Source organism: Pleurodeles waltl, chromosome 3_1, assembly GCF_031143425.1.
Source record: "Pleurodeles waltl isolate 20211129_DDA chromosome 3_1, aPleWal1.hap1.20221129, whole genome shotgun sequence".
NCBI lineage: Eukaryota > Metazoa > Chordata > Amphibia > Caudata > Salamandridae > Pleurodeles > Pleurodeles waltl.
The window spans coordinates 275,538,445-275,565,149 of record NC_090440.1 but is presented as its reverse complement, the minus strand read 5'-3'; positions in this window follow the sequence as shown (position 1 = coordinate 275,565,149).

Genomic DNA, 26,705 nt, shown 5'->3' with positions numbered 1-26,705 from the left:
CGGTGTTCTGAGGGCTCTCTAAAGTGCTGAGAGCCCCCTTTTCCTCCTCACACAGAGTTGAGGCCCCCAGGTCCCTCCTGGGTCCAGAGAGCGCCAACTTAATGCAAAATGCAACTTTGCCAGAACCATGGCTTGTTGGAGGAATCCAATGCCAAAACTCGCCTGCATCCAACTTCTCTCCATGGGACATCCAGTGCACCATGCAGGAACCCGCTGACATCTTCCTTGGGTGCATTTCTGCAGTCTTTGTCCAACCGGGGACTCTTCTTTTGCACCCTCTTCTGGGGTGGCAGGGGCTCCTGTCCTTCCAGGAACTTCTTTCAACTTTTGGACTTGGTCTCCTTCCTATGCAGATCTTCAGGTCCACAAATCCATCATTTGTTGTTTGCGGTCTTGCTTGGTTCTTGCAATAATTCTAATCACGACTTGTAGTGTGTCCTAAGGAACATTGCAGTACTTTACTCCTACTTTCCTGGGGTCTGGGGTGGGCTATTTTACTTACCTTTGCTGTATTCTTACTCTCCCAGAGATTCTCTACTCACTATACTTGTCTAGGGGGGAATTTGTGGTTCACATTCCGCTTTCTTAGTACATGGTTTGTGTTGCCCCTAGACCTATTTTCTCCCATTGCATTCTATAGCATTTCCTATTGTTTGCACTATCCTATGTCTAATGACTTACCTTATTTTTTGTGTATATATTGTGTATAATACTTACCTCCAGAAGGAGTATTGCCTCTAAGATATTTTTGGCCTTGTGTCTCCCAAATAGACTACCTTTATTTTTGGTAACACTGAGTATTGTCTTTACTTGTGTATAAGTACTGTGTAACTTATAAGTGGTATTGCATGAGCTTTGCATGTTTCCTAGTTCAGCCTAAACTGCTCTGCTATAGCTACCTCTATCAGCCTAAGCTGCGAGGACACTACTACATTTCACTAATAAGGGATAACTGGACCTGGTGTAAGTACCCAAGGTACCCACTACAAACCAGGCCAGCCTCCTACACAACTATAAAGTTGATAGCGTCAATGGCCACTGTAGGAGGCTGGCCTGGCTTATAGTGGGTACCTGATGGTACTTACACCTTGTGCCAGGTCCAGTTATCCCTTATTAGTAGATTAGTAGTGTTCTAGCAGCTTAGGCTGATAGAGGTATCTATAGCAATGCAGCTTAGGCTGAACTAGGAGACTTGCAAAGCTCCTACTATACCACTTATATCATATAGCACTATATCATAAGAACCACAATACTCAGAGTTACTAAAAATAAAGGTACTTTATTTTAGTAACAATGTGTCCAAAAATATCTCAGAGGATATGCTCCCTTAGGAGGTAAGTAAAATGCACAAAATATACACACAAACCAAAATCAGGTAAGTAAACAGTTAGAAAAGTAGTGCAAACACTGTAAAATGCAGTAGGATGCCATAGGCCTAGGGGCAACACAAACCATGTACAAAGAAAGTGGAATGCAAACCACTTAGGGACCCCAGGCCTAGTGCAGTGTGTAGAGCTTCACTGGGAGTGTAAGGAAACACTAAGGTTGTCTAAGATACCCCACCCCAAGACCCTGAAAAGTAGGAGTAAAGTTACCCTACTTCCCCAGAAACACACTAAAGTCGTGATAGGAGATTCTGCAAAGAACACAACAGACTGCAAAGCACTGAAGACGGATTCCTGGACCTGAGGACCTGCAAAGGAAGGGGACCAAGTCCAAGAGTCACGAAAGTGTCGAGGGGGGGCAGGAGCCCACTAAACCCCGGATGAAGGTGCAAAATGGCTGCCTCTAGGTGGAAGAAGCTGAAGATTCGGCAACAACAGAAGATGCCAGGAACTTCTCCTTTGCACAGAAGATGTCCCACAGCGTGCTGGAGGATGCAGAGTTATTTCCACGCAGAAAGACCGCAATCAAGTCTTGCTAGCTGCAAAGGTCAAGGATGAAGAAAATGGGTGCTGCCTGGGCCCAGGAAGGACCAGGAGGTCGCGCCTTGGAGGAGGAGATAGAGGGGGCACTCAGCAATACAGAGAGCCCATGCAGAAGCAGACAGCACCCAGAGAAGTACTTGAACATGGGTTCAAGAAAACTGAGCATGGCGGTTGTCTCAACACTACAAAGGAGGGTCCCACGAAGCCAGTGGTCAACTCAGCGTAGTTGAGCATTGTAGGACGGAGTGCTGGGGATCTGGGCTGTGCTGTGCACGAAGGATTCCTTGCAAAAGTGCACAGAAGCATTAGCAGCCTCAGTTCACGCAGTACACAGGATTACTGTCTGACGTGGGGAGGTAAGGACTTACCTCTACCAAATTTGGACAGATGGACCACTGGACTGTCGGGGTTACTTGGATCCAGCTCCTGTGTTCCAGGGACTATGCTTGTCATGATGACAGGGGACCCAGAGGACCAGTGAAGCAGAAGTTTGGTGCCTGCGTTAACAGGGGGAAGATTCTGTCGACCCACTGGAGATTTCTTCTTGGATTCCAGTGCAAGGTGAAGGCAGACAGCCCTCAGAGCATGCACCACCAGGAAACAGTCGAGAAAGCCGACAGGATTAGGCACTACAATGTCACTGGTAGTCTTCTTGCTACTATGTTGCAGTGTTGCAGGCGTCCTGGAGCAGTCAGCGGCCGATCCTTCGCAGAAGTCGAAGAGGGAGATGCAGAGGAACTCTGGTGAGCTCTTGCATTCGTTATCTGAAGAGAAGCCCACAGGAGAGACCCTAAATAGCCCTCAGAGGAGGATTGGCCACCTAGTCAGGTAAGCACCTATCAGGAGAGGTCTCTGATGTCATCAGCTGGCACTGGCCACTCAGAGGCCTCCATTGTGCCCTCACACCTCTGCATTCAAGATAGCAGAGGTCTGGGACACACTGAAGGAGCTATGGGCACCACCACTGGGGTGGTGATGGACAGGGGAGTGGTCACTCCCCTTTCCTTGGTCCAGTTTCGCACCAGAGCAACGGCTGAGGGATCCCTGAACTGGTGTAGACTGGTTTATGCAAGGAGGGCGCCATCTGTGCCCTACAAAGCATTTCCAGAGGACAGGAGAGGCTACTCCTCTCAGGCCCTTAACACCTATTTCCAAAGGGAGAGGGTGTAACACCCTCTCTCAGCAGAGATCCTTTGTTCTGCCTTCCTGGGACTGGGCTGCACAGACCCCAGGGGGGCAGAAGCCTATCTGTGGGTTGGCAGCAGCGGTAGCTGCAGTGAAAACCCCAGAGAGCTGGTTTGGCAGTACCCGGGGTCTATGCTGGAGTCCTGGGGACGCATGGGATTGGCACCCCAATATCAGATTTGGCATGGGGGAACAATTCCATGATCTTAGACATGTTACATGGCCATATTCGGAGTGACCATTGTGAAGCTACATATAGGTATTGACCTATATGTAGTGCAGGCGTGTCATGGTGTCCCCGCACTCACAAAGTCCAGGGAAATTGCCCTGAACTATGTGGGGGCACCTTAGCTAGTGCCAGGGTGCCCTCACACTTAGTAACTTTGCACCTAATCTTCACTAAGTGAGGGTTAGACATATAGGTGACTTATAAGTTACTTAAGTGCAGTGTAAAATGGCTGTGAAATAATGTGCATGTTATTTCAGTTAGGCTGCAGTGGCAGTCCTGTGTAAGAATTGTCTGAGCTCCCTATGGGTGGCAAAAGAAATGCTGCAGCCCACAGGGATCTCCATGGAACCCCAATACCCTGGGTACCTAGGTATCATATACTAGGGAATTACAAGGGTGCTCCAGTGTGCCAATCAGAATTGGTAAAAATGGTCACTAGCCTGCAGTGACAATTTTAAAGACAGAGAGAGCATAAGCACTGAGGTTCTGATTAGCAGAGCCTCAGTGACACAGTTAGGCACCACACAGGGAAAACATTCAGGCCACAAACTATGAGCACTGGGGTCCTGGCTAGCAGGATCCCAGTGAGACAGGCAAAAAATAAATTGACACACAAGTCAAAATGGGGGTAACATGCCAGGCAAGATGGTACTTTCCTACAGCCACCAGTTAGTTTTCAAATGCTCAAAACTATTGTTTCCATTTGTGTACAGGTTTGCCTGGATTGGCTAGAAAATGAGGAGGCCATTGGATTGTCCCACTGAAAGCCATTTAAACAGAACTAAGCATCTATAATTTTTGTAATTTGTATCATATGAAAAACCTATTTAGTTAGAAATTTGTAAATAAAGTTATAATGCACAAATTATTTACTTCTTAAGTTCCCTTAAGAACGATGAAATCTATCAATATAAACAATGACAGTACCTGGTGAAACTGTAATAAATTGACAAATTATTAGATAGATAGTGATCACTCTGACTGGAGGCCCCTGCACCAACCTTGTGACAGGAAACTAACAAACGACTAATCAAACCGAAATGGCCGCCTAACAAAATGTCAAGCAAGGTGACTTAGGCCCTCATTTTTTAACATTGGCGGTAAATCCTGCTTACCGCCACAGTGACGGCCACCAACATACTGCTGCATTGGCGAATATCCATTCCCCATATTATGAAACACACATAGCATCCAAGAACAAGGGACGACATCAGGAAGAAGTGGAATGACCTATGGGGGAAGGTACGTTCTTTGGCAGCAAGGCACCAGCTCGCCATGCAGAGAACTGGCGGTGGACCCCCATCTCCTTCCCCACAGCTCAAAGCATGGGAGGAGCAAGTCTTGGCATTACTGCATCTTGAGGGACTTGCTGGAGTAGCTGGAGGACTGGACACTAGTGAGTCAAGATTTGCTACTTTTCAACTCCCCATACCTGCATGCCATCACACCGCCTCACCCTCACTCCCATCACTCCACTTCATCCCACACACTGCACCTACACATATGACTAACCCCAGTGGCAAATCCTGCATGCCATACCAATGCATGGACAGCCCTCCCAGCCCTGCATGGACACCCATCACTGAAGCATGCACAGCGTAGGGAAACTAACAATCCTACAATACATCACCACACCCAAAAATATGTGGCAGGGGACCAGCAACGATAGAAGGGATGCCAAGGATGTACAATATGTCACAGACGTGAAGCATAATACCTCTCTTTCATCCCCACAGGTGCCCTAGCCAATCCCAGTGGGGATGAGGTGTAACGACTATCCAGTCCCCCAACAGAAGATGCCTCCAGTGTCGATAGTAACTATGGACTTCTGGATCTGGACCAACAACCTGGCCCATTGGGACCACTGGACAGTCGGTCACCCCAGCCCACTCACAGTCCATCACAGAGTGTCCCCCATCAGCACCCACCCAGCGTACCCACAACTCTGTCCCCAGGACACATCTATCATCAGTGTTCCCACCTGTACAGTAACCCCAGTCCACACCTCGCCCCCAAGACAATCAGGGACCTGGGGTATGTCTCAGTGGGCACACCGTTCAGGGGACAGAGTAATAGGGCAACAGGAATACTGGGAGGACCGCTGTGCGCCAGGGGGAGGACAGGCCCAGGGAACCGACTCTCCAGGGGGCACTCATTGAGATCCTGGGAGCCTACCAACATTCTCAGGACATGATGCGCCAGATCCTTGACAACCTGGAGGAGAACAGGTGGCTGCAGGAGGAACAGTATCTGGGTATCAGGGGGGACTTGCAGGCCATCAACAGCACCTTGATCTCCATAGCAGTGGTGCTGGCAGACATGGCCAACATCATGAGGGAAGCAACAGCACAGCAGCAGGCCCTTACCACTAGCCAGTCCATTGACCAGCTCTCCACTTCCGCTGCAACCAGTGGGCAGTAAGCTCCACCACAGGACCCACAGGCCACCAGCACCCCTCCCCCTGCAGAAGGTGAACCACCCCGCAAATGTTCACTGTGGCCCAGACAGAAGCCAGAGACACTTGCCAAGACCACCGCCAAGAAATGAGACTCTACTGATTGTCCCCCTTGTGTCCCACACAGTCACCTTGTCCCCTTTGAACTGCCTTTGCTCCCCTCCTATGGCCCCTTGGGCACTGGACCTATGCTACAAATAGTCTGGAACAATACCCTGGTGGACTGGTGGACCCTGGTGGACTTTCCTCCACCATCACCCCATTCCATTGCACTTTTCCCTCAATTTCATAACACTACCACAAACACCCTTGAACACAACATAAAGTACTTGACCACAAACATTTTATGTGTTGAAAATGTGCATTTATGGAAACAGTAACATCTAGTGCAAATGATCTGAACACTGTGAGAGCATAGAGATTATGGGGGTCATTCTGACCTTGGCGGTCCATGACCGCCATGGCGGAGTGCGGCGGAAGCACCGCCAACAGGCTGGCGGTGCTTCCTGGGCGATTCTGACCGCGGCGGTAAAGCCGCGGTTGGAAAAGGGGAGCCGGCGGTTTCCCGCCGGTTTCCCGCTGGCCCAGGGAACCCGCGATGGCGGCGCTGCTTGCAGCACCGCCATGGGGATTCCGACCCCCTTACCGCCAGCCTGTTTCTGGCCGTGTCCACCGCCGGAACCAGGATGGTGGGAACGGGTGCCGTTGGGCCCCTGGGGGCCCCTGCACTGCCCATGCCACTGGCATGGGCAGTGCAGGGGCCCCCTAACAGGGCCCCATAAAGATTTTCACTGTCTGCTTAGCAGACAATGAAAATCGCGTTGGGTGCCACTGCACCCGTCGCACCCCTTCAACTCCGCCGGCTCCATTCCGAGCCGGCTTCATTGTTGAAGGGGCTGTCCCGCTGGGCCGGACGGCGGTCTTCTGGCGGTCGCCCAGCGGGAAAGCCGGAATGACCGCCGCAGTCTTTTGACCGCGGTGCGGTATTTCGGCGGGAACCGCTTGGCGGGCGGCGACCGCCGACCGCCGCGGTCAAAATGACCGCCTATGACCTGTAGCTGTCTGTAGTCATCACATCAGTACACAGTTGTTATCTCACCAACATCTGTAAAATGACAAGCCATATCTGACAGTAAGTTGAGATGCAAAGGTAGTTAATGCCATCATGCTACAGCCACACAGAAAACATCAATAGTCAGAGGAATGATCAGTTGCACTGTCTCACCTGTGTGTGATTGGAAGTATTGGCGTATAACTGATGTTAGGTTGTCCTCATCATCATCCTCTGCCTCCTCATCCTCACTGTCCTCAGGCTCCAATGCTGCCACAGGGGCATCTCCAGTATCCTCCTCCTGCAGAAAAGGTACATGTTGTCCGAGGGCCAGGTTGTGCAACATGCAGCATGCCACTACTATCTGGCAGACCTTCCTGGGCGAGTAGCACAGGAATTCACCTGTCAGATGGAGGCACCTGAACCTGGCCTTCAGGAGACCGAAGGTCCTCTCGATGATCCGTCTGGTTCGCCCATGTGCTTCATTATAATGTTCCTCAGACCCTGTCCTGGCATTCCTCATAGGGGTCAGCAGCCACTGTAGGTTTGGGTAGCCAGAGTGACCTGCAAGTATTGAGGAACAACATTCAGCCTCACACAATGCTATGGGATGACACCTGAAGGTGTACACTAACATACAGTGGGTGGGGACATTGGCTCACCTATTAGCCACACCCTGTGCCTCTGTAGTTGGGCATTCACATTTGGGATGCTGCTATTCCTCAGGACAAAGGTGTCAAGCACTGACCCAGGATACTTGGCAGTGACGTGGGAGACGTACTGGTCCGCCAGGCACACCATTTGCACATTCAGTGAGTGGATACTCTTACGATTCCTGAACACCTGTTCATTCTGGTGGGGGGACTAACACAATATGTGTACTGTCAATTGCCCCAACAGCATTGGGGATATGTCCCATTGCACAGAATCCAGCCTTCACAGTGGCCAGATCTTCCACCTGGGGGAAAGCTATGTAGCCAGGGCAGACAAAACTCTTGCCAGCATGATTGAAAACATTGGCTGTTACATTCCTGCTGCTAAGCCCACTGTCACTTGGAAAGAACCAGTTGCCAGGAAATGGAGCACTGATAGCACTTGCACAAAAGGGGGTATCCTAGTCGGATGACAGATAGCAGATATCAGGTCAGGCTCCAATTGGGCATACAGTTCTGTAATTGTAGCCCTGTTGAGTCTATAGGTGAGTATAATGTGCCTGTCCTCCAGTGTAGCCAAGTCCACAAGGGGTCTGTACACGGGGGTTTGTCTCCTCCTCCTATTCATCCACAGAGGTAGGTATCTAAGGGACACAAGAGTGAACAGGCTGTCACAATTTGAACAATGGAACCACCACCTTAGTGTACATTGTGCATTTATGTGATGGGACAGTGTGAATGGCGAGATTTGTGCTAATCTAGGCTGTGACACAGTTAAGGTTGATATGATTGTTGACCACCACCATGAAATGGCGACCGCCTGTCCTGTATGTAGGGACAGGTGGAAGTGAGGTAACTCGGTTGACGCAAGGCATCATGGCGGAAGGCAGTCTTACACTGCCGTGCAATTCCTCATTGGATAATATGGGGCTTTATGGAGTACAGTGGCCAATGGGAATCAGCTCTGGTGGTGACAGTGTACACCGCCGCGGATGTGACTGCCATTTTCCATCAGATTCCTCACTTGTTTCCTGACCTTCAACAGGAAAACACCTACACTGCATGTGCTGTTGTGACCTGTGCCTGGAACCTACCATGGCCCGTGTGACCAGGGAAAGGGCCCCTGCCTTCACTGTGGAGGAGTTGGAGTGACTGGTGGATGGGATCCTATCCCAGTACGGACTGTTGTATGGGCCTCCAGACCAGCAGGTGAGTACACCTTGGAAATGATGCATGTGTGAAGGATATATGGAGATGTGTGTGCAAGCATCGTATCATTGGGGGGATGTCTTGTGGTGGTGAACATGGTGTGTGCCGGGCGATGTGTGCGCCAATGGTGATGGAAACGGAACTGGTGGGACATATGTGTGACAGGCTGGATTGTATGTGTAATGGTGTCCTCCTGTCTGTATTACCTCTGCAGGTCAGCACCCATCAAAAGAAGGGATTATGGCCTGCCACTGCCAAGGACATGAGGACCCTGGGGGTCTATGGCAGACTGAGCACCCACTGTTGGAAACGGTGGGAGGACCTGAGACGCTGGGCACAGAAGACTGTGGAGGCCTAGCTGGGGATGGCCTCCCAACGAGGAAGGGGTGCCCGTCGGAACCTGACCCCCTGATGGCCCACATACTGGTGGTGGCCTACCCAGAGATGGATAGGCACTTGAGGGCATCACAGCAGCCACAAGGGGGTGAATACAGTGGGCATTACTACAATAATTGGTAGGTGGCATGGGATCAGGGTGGTGGGTGTGAGTTAGTGGGTGCCCCTTAATGCCAGGTCAGACATTGCAGTGTGATCCAGCTCAAGGGTTATGTGTGTATGGCAAATGCAGGTAACCTAGCTTGTTAGCATTCCATGGCAGTCAGGGCTTTGTGGGTCCAAGGAGGGGTGCAGTTGGCGGTGTGTGGCCCTCATCTTGCCCTGGCATCTAGCCAAATAACTGGCAGTGCAATGCATAGTGCTCAATCCTGATCCCTGTGTGTGATGGTGCTGTGTATGCCAACTGTGGTGTTGGTGCAGTAATTGACCAAGTGTTTCCTTACTCTCTCCCTCCCCCTTTTTCTTCTGTCATCCTGTCCATGTGTGCATTAGCATCATCTGGCGGAAGAACAGGGGCACCGGCGACAGAGGGAGCTGCATCCCACAGGACCCTAGTGTAGGAGGCTGGCCTGGCTCATCGTGGGTACCTGATGGTACTTACACCTTGTGTCAGGTCCAGTTATCCCTTATTAGTAGATTAGTAGTGTTCTAGCAGCTTAGGCTGATAGAAGTAGCTATAGCAGAGCAGCTTAGGCTGAACTAGGAGACATGCAAAGCTCCTGCTATACCATTTATATCATATAGGTACTTTATCACAAACACAATACTCAGGGTTACTAAAATTAAAGGTACTTTATTTTAGTGACAATGTGCCAAAAATATCTCAGAGGATATACTCCCTTAGGAGGTAAGCAAAATACACAAAATATACACACTAACCAAAATCAGGTAAGTAAAACAGTCAGAAAGTAGTGCAAACACTGTAGAATACAATAGGATGCAATAGGCCTAGCGGCAACACAAACCATATACTCTGAAAGTGGAATGCGAACCACGAATGGACTCCTAGGCTACTGTAGTGTGTATAGGGTCGCTGGGAATGTAAGAAAACACCAAGGGTGTCCAAGATACCCCACCCCAAGACCCTGAAAAGTAGGAGTAAAGTGATACTACTTCCCCAGAAACACACTAAACTTGTGATAGAGGATTCTGCAAAGATCACAACAAATTGCAAAGCACTGAAGACGGATCCCTGGACCTGAGGACCTGCGAAGGAAGGGCACCAAGTCCAAGAGTCATGAAAGTGTCCACGGAGGCAGGAGCCCACTAAACCCCAGATGAAGGTGCAAGATGGCTGCCTCCGGATGGAAGAAGCTGAAGATTCTACAACAATGAAAGGTGCTAGGAACTTTTCCTTTGTGCAGAAAATGCCCCACAGAGTGTTGGAGGATGCAGAGTTGTTTCTTTGGAGAAAGACTGCAAACAAGCCTTGCACGCTGCAAAGGTCGCGATTGAAGAAAAAGGGTGCTGACCGGGGCCAGGATCGACCAGAATGTCACCACTTGGGAGAGGAGACAGAGGGTGCCCTCAGCAACACAGAGAGCCCATGCACAAGAAGGCAGCACCCATAGAAGTCCTTGAACATGGGTTCAAGAAGACTGAGCATAGCGGTCGTCTCAACACTACAAAATAGGGTCCCACGAAGTCGGACTTCAACTCAGCAAGTTGAGCAATGCAGGACCGAGTGCTGGGGACCTGGGCTACGCTGTGCATGAAGGATTCCTTGCAAAAGTGCACAGAAGCACTAGCAGCTGCAGTTCTGCACAGGAGTACTGTCTGGAGAGGGGAGGCAAGGACTTACCTCCTCCAAATTTGGACAGTTGTACCACTGGACCACTGGACAGTCTGGGTCACTTGGGTCCACCACCTGTGTTCCAGGGACCATGCTCGTCAGGATGAGAGGGGTCACAGAGTACCGGTGACTCTGAAGTTTGGTGCCTCCTGAAGCAGGGGGAAGATTCCGTCGACCCACAAGAGATTTCATTGTGGCTTCCAGTGCGGGATGAAGGCAGGCAGCCCTCAAACATGCCCACCAGGAAACTATTGAGAAAGCCGGCAGGATTAGGCACTACAATGTCACTGGTAGTCTTCTTGCTACTTTGTTGCAGTTTTGCAGGTGTCCTGGAGCAGTCAGCGGTCAATCCTTGGCAGAAGTCAAAGAGGGAGATGCAGAGGAACTCTGGTGAATTCTTGCAAGTCGTTATCTGAGGAAAAGCCCACAGGGGAGACCCTAAATAGCCCTCAGAGGAGGATTGGCCACCTAGTCAGGTAAGCACCTATCAGGAGGGGTCTCTGAAGTCACCTGCTGGCACTGGCCACTCAGAGGCCCCCAATGTGCCCTCACACCTCTAGATTCAAGATGGCAGAGGTCTGAGACACATTGTAGGAGCTCTGGGAACCACCCCTGGGGTGGTGATGGACAGAGGAGTGGTCACTCTCCTTTCCTTTGTCCAGTTTCGCGCCAGAGCAGGGACTGGGGGTTCCCTGAGCTGGTGTAGACTGTCTTATGCAAGGAGGGCACCATCTGTGCCCTTCAAAGTATTTCCAGAAGCTGGGGGAGGCTACTCCTCCCCAGCCCTCAACACCTATTTCCAAAGGGAGAGGGTGTAACACCCTCTCTCAGAGGAAATTCGTTGTTCTACCTTCCTGGGACTGGGCTGCCCAAACCCCAGGAGGGCAGAACCGTGTCTGTGGGGTGGCAGCGGTGGTAGCTGCAGAGAAAACCCCAGAGAGCTGGTTTTGCAGTACCCAGGGTCCATAGTGGATCCCCTGGGATGTATGAGATTGGCACCCCACTACCAGAGTTTGCATGGGAGGAAAATTCCATGATCTTAGACATTCTTACATGGCCATATTCAGAGTTACCATTGTGAAGCTACATGTAGGTATTGACCTATGTGTGGTGCACATGTGTAATGGTGTCCCCGCACTCACAAAATCCGGGGAAATTGCCCAGAACTATGTGGGGGCACCTTTGCTAGTGCAAGGGTGCTCTCACACTTAGTACCTTTGCACCTAACCTTCATTAAGTGACGGTTGGACATGTAGGTGACTTATATGTTACTTAAGTGCAGTGTAAAATGGCTGTGAAATAACGTGTGCGTTATTTCACTCAGGCTACAGTGGCAGTCCTGTGTAAGATTTGTCTGAGCTCCCTATGGGTGTCAAAAGAAATGCTGCAGCTCATAGGGATCTCCTGGAACCCCAATACCCTGGGTACCTAGGTACCATATACTAAGGAATTATAAGTGTGTTCCAGTGTGCCAATTAGAATTGGTAAAAATGGTCACTAGCCTATAGTGACCATTTTAAAGGCAGAGAGAGCATAAGCACTGAGGTTCTGGTTAGCAGAGCCTCAGTGACACAGTTAGTCACTACACAGGTCCACCCATTCAGGCCACAACTATAAGCACTGGATGCCTGGCTAGCAGGATCCCAGTGAGACAGGCAAAAACAAACTAACATACATGTAAAAATGGGGGTAACATGCCAGGCAAGATGGTACTTTCCTACACCTACAGTCCACCGACACCAAGGGAACCAGTGGGATGGAGGGCGAGGGGAGCACCACAGCGGAGACAGGAGGTGACAACACAGATTCAGATACCTCCTGTGATGGAAGCTCCTTGGTGGTGACGGACACTTCTGTGACCACCCCAGCTGCAGTTATAGCCGCCACCCCCGTACCAGGACCGCCCTCCCAGTAGCCCCTCAGCGAGTTGCCCATGCCCGCTCACCCAGGAGGGTGGGCATCTCCTTGGCCCCAGGTACCTCAGGCCCTGCCCCAGTGAGCCCTGCTGCCCTGAGTGAGGAGGCTTTGACCTCCTGAGATCCACCTCTGTAGGGCAGTTAACTATTGTGAATGCTATCCAGGGGCTGGCATCCCAGATTCAGCAATGCAATACATTCCTGGAGGGCATCCACAGTGGATTGGCGGCCCAACAGAGATCAATTCAGGCTCTGGCCTCCTCTCTGATGGCAGCCATTGTCCCTGTTCCTACCGTCTCCCCTCCAACTACCACTTCCCAGTCCCAGTCTCCTCAACCCCAACCCATCCCATGCACTTATACAGACGAGCATGCACACAAGACAACACACAAGAGTGGCACAGTCAAACACAGGCACCAGACAGTTGCAGACACAGCCACATCCTCTGCCTCCACTGTCTCCCCCTCCTCCTCCTCCTCAGCCTCTTCCTCCTCTACCTCTCTCACAGTCAGTACCACACTCACACCTGCATGCACTGTATCAACATCCCCCACCAGCATCACCACACCAAACAGCAGACATACCACACTAGGAGACACCTCCACTACATTCATCCCCGCATCCCCTGTGTCGTCTTCCACCCTGTCGGTCCCCCCCTCCGAAAGGACACAAACGCAAGCACTCAGACACCCAACAGCCATCCACCTCACATCAGCACACTGCCCATGCACCTGCACCCAAGTCCAGCAGACATACACTTCCAACAACCACTCCCTCAACCTCCACTCCCATCCCTCCTCCCTCATTCCACCCCACCGTCGCTAAGAAGCTTTTCCTTGCCCAACTTGACCTCTTCCTTCCCCCTACCCCTCTGTAAGAGCAAGATCCCAACGAACTAGCCCAGCACCTCAGCCTAACAGTCCACGTGGACAGTGAAGGCACCTCCTAGTCGTGGCGGGAAGACATTGAAGGATCCCACTCCACAAGGGAAGAAGGTTAAGGATCCCACCTCCTGCCATAAAGAGGAAGAAGCCCTCAACTCCTGCCATGAAGGGGAAGGAGCCCGCACCTCCTGCCATGAAGGGAAAGAAGCCTTCAACCCCTGCCAGGAAGACTAAGGGTCCCACACCTCCTGCCATGAAGGGGAAGAAGCCATCGACTCCAGCAGAGGTTGTCAGGATGACACCACCACCACCAGTGGTCACAGAGCCCTCACCGCCAGCTGAGGAAGTGCAGTCCACACCTCCTGCAGAGGCTGTCCAGGAGGCACCTTCACCTGCTGAGACAGTGCAGCCCTCACCTCCAGCAGAGGCTGCACATGAGGCACCTTCACCTGCTGACACAGTGCAGCCCTCACCTCCAGCAGAGACTTTCAGGGTGATACAATCATCACCACCACCAGTGGTCACAGAACCCTCACTACCAGCTGAGGAAGTACAGCCCACTACTCCTGCAGAGGCTGCCCAGCTTGCACCTTCACCGGCTGAGAGTGCAGCCCTCACCTCCAGCAGAGGCTGCCCAGGAGGCACCTTCACCTGCTGACACAGTGCAGCCCTCAACTCCAGCAGATGCTGTCAGGGTGACACCACCACCACCAGTGGTCACGGAGCCCTCACCGCCAGCTGAGGAAGTGCAGCCCACTCCTCCTGCAGAGGTTGCCCAGGAGGCCCCTTCACCTGCTGAGACAGTGCAGCCCTCACCTCCAGCAGAGGCTGCCCAGGAGGCACCTTTACCTGCTGACACAGTGCAGCCCTCACCTCCAGATGGCACAGTGCAGCCCTCACCACCAGTGGAGGGCATGTAGGCCACCCTACAGGGACTGCTGCACAAGGGCCCTCCTCCAGAAGCAGTGGGAAAGTCACCCACCTGAGAGACTGTGACCTGGCACTCCCCAGCACAGAGAAATGGGCATGGAGCCCCCTCCAGAACCAGTGGGCTTGTTCCCGTATTCAGCTGAGGTGCCCCCCACTCCCCTGAGGTGCCTGCCCACTAGCAAACTGATGCCCCTGCAGAGTTCTATCCGGATGATGCCAGGATTTGAGTTGGGCCCTGTGGCCATGTGTGTCCTTAGTTCTTTGGACTGAGCATTGGCCCTTTGTGTACATTTGAACATATCTGTTTTTCGTACAATTGGTTCATTTGGTAGCTATTCACAATCAATACATTCTCATTACTGCATTTTTGTTGTCCTTGCATTATTATGCCGTGTGTCGGGTGCCATTGTTTTTCATCTACAGCTGGTTGTGTGTACGGTGTGAGTGTCGGGTGTGTGTCACTCTCCTTTTCCTCCCTCCCTCCCTTGTGTGCTAGGCGGCTGTACTCAGAGTCATCGTCTTCGTCGGCGTTGGGGAAGACTTGCAGCTCTGGTTCCATGTCGGCTTTGTCGTTCTCTGTGTCTCCGATGGTTAGTCTTTGGTCTTCTGTGATGTGTTTCTACCAGGCTTTTGATGGCATTGGTACCGCCCCAGAAATCATGGCGGTTTCCTCTGTCATAATATGGTGGGCGGCACTTTGTTTTCCGCCTGGCTGTTGACGGCTACCGCCATGGTCAGTGGTTTTAATGCCCTGGCGGTTGGTGTGGTACATTGGCTGGCTATGGGAGTTCTCAACGCCATGGTCATAATTTGGCAGTAATTACCACCAGCCTGTTGGCAGTATTACGGCCACTTTCTCACTCACCACCAATGTCATAATGAGGGCCTTAGAGATCATTACACACTGACTCACTACAAGTAGTGAGTCTCTATCAGCAGCATGCCTAGTACATCGGATGTAAATAAAGAGTATCTGCTGACAGCCATGTAATGGTCAACTGCACACAAAAACTTACTATATGGCCACTCCCATAGTTCTTTTCAGTGAGCTCTGTACCATAAATGAAAGGTTTTCCTTGTTGCTAATTTGTAGTAGCCGTTTAAAGAGATGCTGAACACTCTACTGGTAAGTTGATTTCTTCTTTATTTAAGATCTGTAATGGAACTCACCAATTCACATCCTCCAACACCAGAATCTGATCTCCAACAGTTGAAGACCAGATTCCAGAACTGGAATCATGAATACATTCATGTGATGGTAAGTCACACACGCGGGAATCTTAACTACTCTCTACAACAGCCTACTACTGTGGTGACTTATTACTATTAAAAAAGGAAGGTTAAGGCCTGTCAAAAGGGTTAGTTTGACAGGTATAAAGGGCAATTTAAAAACGTACAGCCTGGCAGCCAGGTAGACTGGGGGCCATATTGTCACTTCAGCGATTGCAAAATAAGTGCTGCAGTTCACTATTGACATTTAACTTACTGACCCTAGGTATAATTAGTACCATATAATAGGGAGTTATAGGTAACTTAAGTATGCTGAGAGCACCTGTACTCTGGCCAACATAAGTCCAACCAATGCGGTTGGTGTGACAAAAAGAGGATTTTCTTACAATGATAGATGCAAATACAGAACTGCAGATTACAGGATGACAAAGGACAATATTTCTAGTAAACTACTGCGTACCACAAATACATCTGCTTAACATCTCACTAACTTAGGGGTGTGTCCAAGATGGCGACCGGAGCGGCAGCATAAATTGCAGCTCCGCTCCTGTGCCCAGTACCTCCCCACTCGACTAGCGGATCGCCGAGAGCCTGGCCGCTTTGAAAAAGACCGGCACTGAGGAACAGTGTGGCGACGGACATGTGCAGCCGTACTGGGCTGCGTGAGCAGCATCCTCGCTGCGCGGAAGGTGGGGCCTAGGCCCGCGCTGCCCGTTTGTGATCCCGGGTCCCACCAGACGTGGGGGACCGGTGCTCGGACGGGCCCTGTGCCCTCCCCCCCCCAGACGAATGCCAAGGCTACACATGGGCCGCAACTCCCACGTTAAGAGACCTGGCGAAGAGACAGAATCTCCCAGGCCCAAGCGCGAGGGAGTGCGGTTGTGGTGAGAGGCAGATTCAACGGCCCACCCCAAGGGCTGGCCGGTATTGCACGCGCCCCGGAGGGCCTCCATAGCCTTTGATGCTGTTTGAGAGCCCGCTACGCAGGGGCTCTCCCGGGGGCTTTTTTCCCAGCTGCAACCTCGCGCCCCGGCTGTGGAGAGGAGAGGGCGCGCAGCCAGACCCCAGGCACCCCCCCCACCACACAGTGCCACACCACATCGGCCTCAGTCCCCAGACGTGAGAACACCAGGGACACGACAGTGCTGCAGGATAAGAACGCGAAGACCCCGATGGGACCCACCAGACGTGGGGGACCGGTGCTCGGACGGGCCCTGTGCCCTCCCCCCCCAGACGAGTGCCAAGGCTACACATGGGCCGCAACTCCCACGTTAAGAGACCTGGCGAAGAGACAGAATCTCCTAGGCCCAAGCGCGAGGGAGTGCGGTTGGGGTGAGAGGCAGATTCAACGGCCCACCCCAAGCGCTGGCCGGTATTGCACGCGCCCCGGAGGGCCTCCATAGCCTTTGATGCTGTTTGAGAGCCCCTCTACGCAGGGGCTCTCCCGGGGGCTTTTCTCCCAGCTGCAACCTCGCGCCCCGGCTGTGGAGAGGAGAGGGTGCGCAGCCAGACCCCAGGCACCCCCCCACCACACAGTGCCGCACTACATCGGCCTCAGTCCCCAGACGTGAGAACACCAGGGACACGACAGTGCTGCAGGATAAGAACGCAAAGACCCCGATGGGACGCTGTACTGACTGGAGGACTTGTCCTAGTTCGCAGTTACCACCGGGGGTGGCCTGAGGATCCTCTACTTGCCTGCCGCCACACAAGTATACCCACTCACTGGGGTGAGGACTCCACTTCCTACCCCTTTGCTACGACCCCCTGTGGCAGCAGCTGCACGACTGGCCTGAAGGTACCTGCTCAACTACAGCCGAGCCATAGCCCGAACTATCAGCCGCAGTGGGAGATTCTCGGATCGAGCCACCCCCCCTCGGGGTTACTGGCGTCATCCTTGCCTGCGCAGTCGCTTGGCCGGTGCGCTATGATATGAGGTAATATGTCCACTAGCCACATGGGAGCAGTGAGGCGGCAATAACTCCGCGAGCTAACATTTACTCTCAATATTACCTTCTGCAGCCTCCGCACAGCTTTGGAGTGGAGCATGCCGACACTGCGCCCAATCTCCCATCCCGCTGCATTGTGGAACTATCCAATTGAATCGACCAATGAACTGGCGCTCACCTGGGGCTCCATTTCAGTGGTACCATGGGCTCTCCGCTGGGGCGCCCACTCCAGTCTCCCTAGACGTACATCCTGAAGTGAGATGGTTGGTTGAGAGCCCTGTGGAGAGCTTTTATTTGGGCCCCTACCCGTGACCAGAACCACCGGATGGGTAAACCAAAGCCTGCCAAGACCCCCACGACGCCCAGGGAGATGGCGGGGATGCCGGCTGGTGATACGGACTTGACCTCTCAGGCGTTGTGCCAAATGGAAACTACCCTGCATAATCACACCTCACAGTTTGAAAGGGTACTGCAGGCCATACTAGATACCAAATCTAGTCTAGAGACGAAGATCGACGCTGTCACACTAGATGCCAATCTCTTGCAGACCGACCACCGGGCTTTGGCGGAAAGAGTAACAGAATTGGAGAGAGACATAGCAACACTGTCTCCCGAGGTGAAGACCCTTCAGGTGAAAATGACCCAATTAACCATAGAGTTAGACGGGCTGCGGCGCAGAGTGGAGGATGCGGAGGGGAGATCGAGGCGCGATAATATACACCTGGTGGGCTTCCCGAAGAGGGTCGAGGGCCCAAGCGCCGAACAGTTTTTGGAAGGTTGGCTGACGGACACCATCCTGCAGGACAAAGTACCCAAATTTTTCTCGATTGAGCGTGCCCACAGAGTACCAGGCAGACCTCAACCACCAGGCGCTCACCCTCAGCCATTGATTGCCCTATTCCTCAGCTACCGCGACAGAGACTTGGTACTTCAACTGTTTCGCAGAGAGGGTCCACAAAAATTCGAGAATGCATCAATATTCATTTACCCGGACTTCACTGCCGATGTCCAAAAACGGCGTGGTTCTTTCTACGTGGCGAAACAGCATCTTCGTGAACATAACATTAAATATGCTCTACTCTTCCCTGCAAAGCTACGGGTGTAAGATGGCTCGAAGAAGTACGTTTTCTCGACACCGGAGGATGTTTGGACTTGGCTTCACTCTACGGGGCTCGCCCAACGTATGCAATCAAAAGATACAGAATAGGCATGGTCACCCCCCCCAAAGGAAGGCGTGGGTGCCAAGCCTGATCCGAGATCAAACCTACCAAGGCGCAATCGGCAGAGGAACGTTCCAGATTACTGCACGAGGTCATGTTGTTTGCATCCAATCCTTATTCGGCTTTGGGGGACCTGGCTGACGCCGAGGCTGATCAGATGGACTCTTCTGATGCTGGTGGCTCCCCTCCGGGCCCGCTGCTCACTCCACGCTCTGCAGATGACATATGATTTATATGCTCTCTACCGCCACCCATCACATAAGAGGCGCATTCATATGCACCTTGACCCTCTGCTCCCGCTTGTCTTTGGGCTGGTTGAGTCATCCTAACAAATTCTTGGGTCTTGGATCTGGGTCATACAGCTGGAACATAATGACTGAGCTCAAAGGTGGCCAAGGCCTACATCGTTGCTTGGGTGGCCGGGTACGAGACTCCCACAGGCAGGTACTCACCACCGCGCCCCGCTCCATATGGACCAGTTTCTTTTCATGCCTGCTTGCATGCCTTGTTCCATTTTTCTGTGTTGTTTACTCATGAAATATGTTATTGTTCTCATGTCTACTTTGTTGGGGACATTTTTGCTAGGGCCCCCATTGTTTCGTTTAGTTTTTGCCACGGCTTGTAATCAGATCTGTTTGCGCTATTGGGTTGCAACCCTTATGGTGTAGTAATGGTTGTACAACTTCAGACACACGTCCCTCACTACAATGCAGTCACATTGAACGTCAGGGGTATGTCCACTCCGCACAAGCAACAGCTCGTATATGCTTTCCTGAGAAGACACCAAGTCCATAAAGCATTGTTGCAGGAAACGCACTTATCCTCAACCACAATAGAGAGAATGCGCGCTAGCTGGAGAGGCCAATTGATAGGCACTACTTCCTCATCCTTCACTCGCGGTGTTGCAATTTGGATTGCACCGGGCGTGCCTTACACAAATTCCCACACACGGTTGGACCCAGGGGGCCACTATGTATTATTGGAGGGCTCCCTGGATGGCGTGCCTCTGGCTCTCATGTCGCTGTATGCGCCCAACACCACCCAAAGAAGCTTTCTTTGTGCTGTATCTGCCGGCCTCTTTAGAGACCTCACTGGGGAAGAGTATTTGGGGTGGTGATTTCAACTGCGTGCATGATGTCCATGTTGATCGCTCCTTCCCCCCCACCTTCCTCCTTGAGCAGACAGATCTTGTACGAGTTTGCAGATTGGAAGATGAAAAATGGCTTGTGTGACATTTGGTGAATGCAACACCAGGCAGAACGCGAATATTTATTTTACTCCCCGGTCCACGACCTACACACAAGGATAGACCTGTTCTTTGTCTCGCCCTCTGTGGTACACAAGGTACACACCTCATATTATCTGTTGTGCACCGAATCAGATCACTGCCCCTTATGCGTGGTTCTGGAGTGGGATCGCCCGAGAGCTCGGATACCCACATGGCGCTTGCAGCCAGAAGCCTTAACAGATCCCCCTTTCCATGCGGAATTAGCTCAATGCTTAGACACTTACTTCACACAAAACCACAACACGACTTCATACAGGGCGACAGAATGGGATGCTCACAAATTGGTGGTATGAGGCCACTGCCTGGCTGCATCTGTTGGGGTTCGCCGCGTCCTGGTCAGGGAATTGTCAGACTTGGAGACTAAGCTGCGCATAGTGGAAGTCGTGGTGGCTAATGACAAGGAATCGGCGAGCGCACTCGCATCTGTGCGTGCGGATCGCAGAGAGGCTGGCGATAGACTATGTAAACACGACTACCGGCACTATCTTACATGACAATATGCAGAGGGGGACAGGGCTGGATGTTTGCTGGCTTGGCTGGCATGCGATAACCCCGATCTTCGCCCATAGGAGCTATCCGTCTGGACACTGGTGACATAGTAAGCACCCAATCAGCGATCAACTAAGCTTTTCATAATTATTATAGTGAATTATACGCACCCCCACCTCCCCCTCCACCAGGACACGTAGCCGGTTTCCTGGACTCTCTGCAGCTGCGCCACCTGCTCCCGGAGTAGGCGTCTGCATTGGATGGTCTTGTCGATATAGACAAAATCTGTATTGCAGTGTCCCAAATGTCCCGCAACAAGGCGCCGGGCTCAGATGGTCTATATTTTGCATCACTAGCACCCCATCTATTGCAGCCCATGCTTCGGCTGTTCGATGAAGCGCAAGCCCGCAGACAACTGCCGGCCTCAATGCGAGAGGCCCTCATAGTGGTGCTCCCGAAGCCTGGCCATGATCCCCTTGACGTTCGCTTGTACCATCCCCTCTCATTGCTGAATACAGATTGTAAGGTGCTCGGGAAGATACTGGCCAACAGACTCCTTACTTATATCCCTCATCTGATCCACGAGGATCAATCAGGATTCATACCTGGCAGGAATACTTTTCTGAATATCAGGTGTTTGATCCGAATAACACATAAGGCAAATCCTATTCCTAATCATGGCGTGTCATTGGATATAGAAAAAGCGTTTGACACGCTGAGTTGGGACTTTCTTTTTCAAACGCTTACCGCGATGGGGTTCAGCACGAGCTTCATAACATGGGTTAGAACACTTTATTGTGGCCCAACGGCTCACGTCAAGATGGGGCACATCATCTCTGACTCATTCCCCATCTCCTGGGGCACCAGACAGTGATGCCCGCTGTCTCCGCTGTTGTCCGTCATAGCTATGGGGCCACTGGCTGCCCATTTTAGAGCACATGCACAGTAATGGGGTATTCCAGAATTGCACACGCACCATATAATCTCCTTGTATGCAGACGACGCTCTGATCTATTTGCGTGAACATACAGAGTCCATGTGTCAAGTTTTGGAGCTCTAGGACTCCTACGCGGACATTTCCAGCTTAAGGGTAAACTTGTATTTTCCCCCTGTTTCTAGTACCTCCGGACCATCAAATGGCACTGCCGGAATATCAACTGCCATGGTGTCATTCCATCTTTAAATACTTGGGCATACAAATATACCACTCTATGGAGGACCTCAGGGAGGGCAACTTGGGCAGAGTTCTTCGCTCCATTAGGGGCTCTTTGCCCTTTTGGGGGGCTCTGCCCCTGTCTCCCATGGACAGAGTACCCATCACTAAGATGCTCATTTTGCCTCGTCTACTCTATTACTTCTTGGCGCTCCCGATCTTTCTGCCACGCACATACTTTAAGGTACTACAGGGAATGGTGACAGATTTCGTATGGGGTAAAGACAGACGGCGGGCAGCTTCTACCACGATTCGCAGGTTCAGGGAGGTTTGGTGTCCCCAACTTTAAAATGTATTATGCAGCTGCCCAGCTACAGTGGCCAGCTAATTGGCTAGGCGCTCACTGCTCAGCAGAAAAAACAGTCTTAATCAATGATTTGTCGCCACTGCCCCTATTGACTTGGCTGACAGACAAATCTCCCCCCTCATCACACGGCAACATCATATTGTCTACCGTGAAATCATGTTGGTTACGCTATGTTCGTGGCAAGAGCCTACACACACCATACTCTCCACTATTTCCTCGGCTGGCAACTTTTTAGCATATTACACGATACATCACCTACTTCATACCACACGGGGCATGTGCTACGGTGAACCCCCAGCGTCACAGATACTTACTCTGATCCTCTCTGTGGTTGGCCCCAGGGCGGCGGTGTCGTGACTGTACTCCGGAGACACTTCAGGGACTGGAACGTGCTAAATCACACTGGGATGCTGCGTTGCCCACTCCTTTATCCTTGGCAGCATGGTTGTCTGCGCGCTCTTCTGTTAAATACGTCTCTCGAAACGCCAGACTCCAATACACCCAACTTAATTACGTCCACCACTCTTACCTATCTCCCCTCCGTATAAAGCGCATGTTCCCTGCGTCGGACCCAGTGTGCCCCCATTGCGCAGACCACAGGCAGACTTCTATCACATGGTGTGGAGCTGTCCCCCGTTATCCATGGCTTGGCAACGCATTACTATTACGGTTTCCAACATCACTGCCCATGCTCTGCAGCCGATGCCTGGTCTTGTCTACTGGGATTGCGACACCGCTCCAGTAAAGATAAACATCTACATAGGTTCATTGACTTGACATTCATTATCTTCAAGCGGCAAATTGCCTCCCACTGGAAGGCACCTCACACTCCCAATTATGATAGCTGGTTACGTGCAGTGATGCAGCAGTCCAGACAGAGGCCCAGACGCTGCGTGATATGCAATGTAGAGGATTGGTGCAGGGTGGCTCTGACATTTGGGATATCTTTATAGTAAACATGGAGGCCAGGGACGACACTCGCCCACCTTAGTCTCCATGCAGGCATTGATGCAGATGAATGTCCCGGGTCCATCCGAGTTGGTGTTTGTTCTATGGCTTCTCGCTGGGGACACAGGGGATCTTGCACGAGTGGTGATGCCAATGGCGATGCAGGGCCCAGGGATCCCTGTTACCCATGTCGCTCTACTTAACATAACCTACTCCAGCCTGCTCTTCAGCCCATATTAACATTACTATAGCGTGTGACCCCTCCACTCTCATACTAGCACTCTATTATTCTAATGGCACACTCAGACACCTAACACCCCTCCTCTCACTAAGACCCTTTCAGTTGCACCTCCTCTGACACGAAGGGGAGGGGCAGAATGCTTGACTAGTGGCACAGTTTATTGTTGTTGTTGTGGTGTTTTCTCTGAATATAGGATGTAAAGAATGTTTCTATTCCCATGCTCCTGTCTGAGGCTTCAGGCGTGTTCCAATTTATGTGATACTACCGTAACAATAAAGAGATGTTAAAAAAAACAAAAAATCTCACTAACTTAGAATCTTGCCATAGGCTTTAATCCTTACAACAACTGACTACAACTTGCCAATGGCAATTAGAAATCCCGTTATTCCAGTTAATATAGGAATACTTCCTCAAACCATTTGTTCCATTTTAAATGTTCTAATTTTCATTAAGCCTTAGATTGAACCAAAATACAGTACGTTCCCATCCCCTTCTCCAATAGGATGCTACTCATACTGTACTGTTACTATTCAGACAGTACAGTGTATTAGAGCTATAAGAGTTTTGGTAGCATTCACAGTGTGCTGATTGTTCAACCTGGCATGGCAAGGTTCTCTCCTAACTTTTCACCTTAACCCTAATGTTTTTGCTGACTTTGTTTCTGATGGCTTTAGGACTCCCCACACTTCAGCACTGCTAACCAGTGCTAATGTGCTTTTGCTATCTCCTTAAATATGGTAGAATTAGCTTAGTTACACCCAATTGGCACATTTAATTTACTTGTACGTCCCTAGTAAAGTGATATTCGATGCAGTCAGGGCCTGTAAATTATATACTACTGATGGGCCTGTGCAGTGAATGTGCCACCTACTCACATAGCACTTCAAACATGTTTCAGGCCTGCTATTTCAGCCTACATGTGCAGGTTTTAAACTGCCATTTTGACCTGGCAAAATAAACCTATTGCAGGGCCCAAACCTTCCTTTTTAATATATAAGTCACTTATAGGGTAGGCCAGAGGGCAGGGTGCAGTGTATTGAAAAAGTAGGACATTTATTTTTAAGTTTTATATGCATAGTAGTGAAGAACTCTACATTCATTTTTCACTACTGCAAGGCCTACCTCGCCCATGCATTCAATAAGCTGTAAATTCTGAGTGGGAGCAGGTAGACATAAGTAGTTTGGGGTCTAAAGAATTGTAATTAAGTTTTCTGCTTAATGGTAGAGTCAGACTCCTATTAACAGTTCTAAAAATGCCACTGTTAGAAATGGGGTCTTTCGCAATCATGTTACCCCCTGTCCAAGCAAGAACCCTCTCTCTTGTCAGGGCGAAGGAGAAACACACCTGGTTAACCCCCACTCACCCCCTTGGTAGCTCGGCACAAGCTGAAAGGCTTAACTCAGAAGCAATGTGTAAAATATGTGTACCAACACACAGAGCAATACAGTGAAAACACTACAAAATGGTCAAAACACCAGTTTAGAAAAATAGGTAATATTTAGTTAAATCAAGCAAGACCAAAATGACAGAAATCCAACATACACAAATAAAGATATGAATTTTCAAAAGAATAAGAGTCTTACTCCATAGGAAACAATGGAAAAGTTGATTTTGCACAAAGTACATGGTTTGCGTAAAAAATAAATCCACACGGGCGAGTGTGTGTCAGTAAAGTCAGCGATGCTTCCATTCCTTACTCAAAAATGAGGTAGTGCGTCATTTTCTTCGCCGGTCGGGTTCGCGATGTGTTGTTTTTCTCCCTCGCAAGAGAGTGATGCATTGATTTCCAGACAGGGCACCTCAGATCCACACAGGTTCCCTGTGATGACGCATGAGAAACCCGGTCACACGGTGTTAGAAAAATGCACTGCATGGAGTTTGCGTCGTTATCAGCAGCCGCAAGCGGGTTTTGCATCAACGACCTCCCAGCCACGATGCAGGTGGACCATCGATCTTTGCCACAAAGCGGATGGCGTGTCATTTTTCAGCCGGGTTGCAGGTCGTGCATCGAAAATGTACCCGCAGGTGTTCTGTGTGTGGATTTCAGTCCTTGTTCTGCCAACTTCACCTCTCAAGGGTCCAGAGACTGGATGTGGCACCACTTGGCAGGACAGGAGTCTCAGCAGAGAGTCCAGGTGCTAGCAGAGTAAGTCTTTGATTGAACTAAGATTTCAGAACAGGGGCAAAGCTCAGTCAAAGCCCTTGGAGATTCTTCTCAAGCAAGAATGCACAACAAAGTCCAGTCTTTGTCCCCTTTCACAGGCAGAGGCAGCAACTGCAGGTTAGCCCAACAAAGCACAGTCACAGGAAGGGACAGCACTTCTCCTCAGCTCTTCTCCTTGGCAGAGGTTTCTCTTGAATCTAGAAGTGATCTAAAAATCTGGGGTTTTGGGTCCAATACTTATACCCCTTTCTGCCTTTGAAGTAGGCAACCTTCAAAGGAAAGTCTCTGTTGTTTACAGGATCCTGCCTTACCCACACCAGGCCCCAGACACACACCAGGGGGTTGGAGACTGCATTGTGTGAGGTGCTGACACAGCCCATTCAAGTGTATATGACCACCCCTCCCTCCACTCCAACCCAGACTGCTCATCAGGATATGCAGGCTACATCCCAGCTCCCTCTGTGTTACTGTCTAGAGGGGATTCACAATCAACCCAACTGTCAGGTTGATCCAGACAAGGAATCCACAAACAGGCAGAGTCACAGAATGGTTTAAGCAAGAAAATGCCTACTTTACACAATTTGCATTTTCAAACTAACAATCTAAAAACCAACTTCACTAACAGATGTATTTTTAAATTGTGAGTTCAGAGACCCCAAACTCCAAATTGGTAACTGCTCTCAAAGGGAAACTTCACTTTAAGAATATTTAAAGGCAGCCACTGTGTTAACCTATGCGAGACAGGCCTTGCAACAGTCAAAAACTAATTTGGCAGTATTTCATTGTTAGAACATGTAAAACATAGCAGTACATGCCCCACCTTTAGCATACACTGCATCCTGCCCATGGGGCTACCTAGGGCCTACCTTAGGGGTGCCTTACATGTATAGAAAGGGAAGGTTTGGGCCTGGCAAGTAGGTACACTTGCCAGGTCAAATTGGCAGTTTAAAACGGCACATACAGACACTGCAGTGGCAGGTCTGAGCCATGTTTACATGGATACTTATGTGGGTGGCAGAATCAGTGC